The sequence below is a fragment of the Acyrthosiphon pisum genome, chromosome X, assembly GCF_005508785.2.
Source record: "Acyrthosiphon pisum isolate AL4f chromosome X, pea_aphid_22Mar2018_4r6ur, whole genome shotgun sequence".
NCBI lineage: Eukaryota > Metazoa > Arthropoda > Insecta > Hemiptera > Aphididae > Acyrthosiphon > Acyrthosiphon pisum.
In genome coordinates, this window is record NC_042493.1 from 12,793,442 (window position 1) to 12,797,177 (window position 3,736).

Sequence of the window (3,736 nt, forward strand, 5' to 3'; positions counted from 1 at the left end):
ACAGCAACAACGCTACGGCGCAAAGTCTCACCACCAGCGACGAATCGATGCACAGACCAAGGGACCGTGTCACCGCGGTTGCCTACCCAACGCGCCGGAACGTACTTTGGTGACTGTTGCTTACCTAACCACGTCACATCTATAATAATATCAATACAAGTTGACAACGGCCCGATCGGTGGGTGTAATGCAACTGATGATATCTTAGATCATAGAATATGACTTATCGAAGACCCGCAACAAAGACCAACGGAGAGTTAACAGACGCACGTAAACTCACATCGGCCTAGAACGAAAGAACAATCGGCTAGGAAGACGCGCTGTTTTTCACACCTACCTTACTGTGACTCACCCGACACATCTGATCGTCTTCCGGACTAACTTTAGTCATCGCCGCCGTTTGTTTAAACGAACACGGGACAAACAACGGTTCCAACATAACATTGTATACCCAAACACTGGAGATTTCCCATAATTGTAAATAATAGGGTTAGGCTCTTGGGATCATCGCCCGTCATAACCTAACCTAACCTAACTGATCAGGTATTGTAAACTGGATTTGACCCTTCTGTTCCTATATGCAAGTATAGACATAAATAAATAATTACTTAATATAGAATAATAATACATTTTAATACTCATTAATATTATTTTTTTTTATTTTTACAAGAAATATACAATCTATACATTTAAGCACAATAAGTATATTATGTGAGATTAGAATAAAAAAAAACATGAGGTTGCGTGAATAAGGAGCCACCCATCAGTAGCACTTAGCTTTAAAGTTTAATATAAACTAAGAATGAACTGTATTGATTTAATTTAATTCTTTATAAAACGTCTGTTACCATATTACATAAATATTATATTATATTACCAAATATACAAAAAATATGCTTATAAATAATAATACCCATGGCTCATTAAGTTTGAAGTAAATATTTGTGTATATATTAAATGGCTTTTAGATTCTAATATTATATTAATAATGATTTAATTTGAATGATAATTTTAAATAAATTTATATTCTTATTATTATGTCATCATTATATTTCCCACTTACCAATATACATAATGCAATTCAAGATTTTTATAAATCTCATAATAAAGTCGTACTATACTGAATAAGTCTCATAATATTATGCATTTTCAAAAACCATTTCTAGAAAATGGTTGTCAGATATCATATGAAAACTATTTCTCTTATGTACGAGTTCATTTTTGTTTAGTAATTTAGTTGAATCGCTTTTTTGACTTTTGAGAGAATTACTTAAGATAGATACATATGAGAAAAGCTTTTCTCCTATATTGCCAATTTACTATTATATAGAAAATTGCTTTTTACAATGATGACATGAAAACCATTTATTTTTGAGTAGTGTTCCATTTAAAGTCTATTTTGGCAATATTTTAACATAATTTTATATTTGTGGAATTTAATAGAATAATATACTATGTATAGTGTTATTGCGTATTCATTTTTATTATTTTGTGGGGTTGCTTATAGATAGTAATAAATATCGTAAATTGTAATATAATAATATAATATTGAATATCATTGGTTTTTTTTTAAATAAAATATGCTACTCAGATTATTATAATTATGTATATTAGTTTAATTTTGGATTAAATGTACCTAACTATGTCTTAAAAATGAACGTCTATTATATAATAATATATACATTTGATATAATTTTACTATACAGATAACACATTACACAATTCATTGTATACAATTGCTTATATTAATATATTTTTAGGAATAGACATTTACTATTATTATTATATATTTATGTAGTATATTTATTATTTATTTTGTAAGCAATTCAAAAACAGAATATATAATATTAAGTTGTATATATATATTAATATATATATAGGTATACTTGGATTGCTAAGAGTTTTGGTTTGTTTCATAAGTTGATAAAGATAATAAAGTACAAGCAATGTGTTATGTGTGTGTTAAAAAATGTTGACAACATTTATTTTTAAATAATTAATTTCTTTCAGTTCGTATTTAAAACGAAATTTTGAATTTCCAAAAAACCAAATCTTGAATTTGAAGACAGTTTGCTGTCATTCGTTTAATATGCTTGGCTTTGTCATACGCACGCGTCAACAGAATTTAAGCTCTCTAGTTCTCTCAAAGTTTATATTGCTCACTCGTACGACCTTTTGGGATATTTTTCTATTCTGTGAGTAACATGTATCACAAGGTTCCTCATAAGTCAATAGCCATAAGTTATTCAACCGCAACTAAAAATATCAAATATAGGCACAGTTTTTTATTAGTGTTAATATACACATTTTAATGAAATCGTGATTATTTAAAATCATGATAATTTACAAATTATTTTGTGCCTAAAAACAAATTTAAAAATGTTTTAATTAATAACATCTTATATTTTAAAATGTAATAAGTACACGATTCCTTATAAAATGTCTTCACTGAAAATTGTAAAAGTTGTATAATATGAGTGATTGAAGTTTACCTATATTTTTATGACATTGGATATTCATAAGTAAAATAACAATATTTCAAACAATTTTCGTTATTTAGTTTATTAAAAACATACTAATCCTAAAACCTTAACTCATCCTATAATAATTTTTTTTTTATATTTAGACTCTTTTTATACAATGTTCAAGTTATTATTTGTAATTTTGTATTTTTATTATTTTTTTTTTCAATAAATGTTCATAAAAATCGTTATGCTTAGTTGAAAAGCTTAAACATTTAGAACAAAATTCTCATGATTCATTGTTCCATTGCAGTTTTTAAATATCACTAATACATACGAATAATTTTTTTTATAAGCGTTTGAAGTATATATGATGACCGATTAACAAATTAAATCAACATGATCGTTTCATAACATTGATAATATAGTTATGTTATCAATGTAGACTTAAATCAATAAAAATAAAAAAGTTATATGAAGAGTAAAAAAGTGGGTAAGTGGATTTCGCTCTGCTGTACAGTAGGTTACAAGTGGGTCACTGTATAATGGATGGTATTAAATTTGAATTCAATGATATAATATCATTGTATAAGAAAAACGATTCTGAGCGGAGACGGTATGTTAGACTAGGTATAAGACATAATATTATATTAGGTACCTATAATAAATTCCAAATTAATCATATCATAATATTTATTAGGTACTTATAACGCGTTATACATCAACAAAAAACCGTGGTACTATCATAGATATATAATAGTATACTTTAGAAGTTTCAAGTACCCACGAATAATATTATACAATCACAACAAAATAACTAAAATAGTTATCCTAGGTTTTTAATATGTAATTTCGTCCAAATTTGTACTTAAAATGACTATAAAAATAAACTGCGTAAATGTATTTTTTAGATTTTTTGGTAACAGAATTAATTACTTACGTGGAATCTTGTTTTAAATTTTCAATTCTTAGATACAAAAATTGAACATTTTATAAATTTTTAACTACAAAATAATTTTTCAAATTAAAATTTGATAAATTTTGTCCAAATTTGATCTTTAAATGCTTATAAAAAAAAATTGTGCCTATGTATTTTTAATATTTTTCAACTGATATTGTAACAATATATCAGGAGCTTTGTATTAAATTTATACACTTTTTGGCCCAACAGATAAAACTTTATTGATATTTATAGGAAAAAAAAACTAAAAAAATTGAAAACTTACAATGTCCAGTAAACAGCTCAAAAAGAGTCAAATTATTTTAAAAATTTT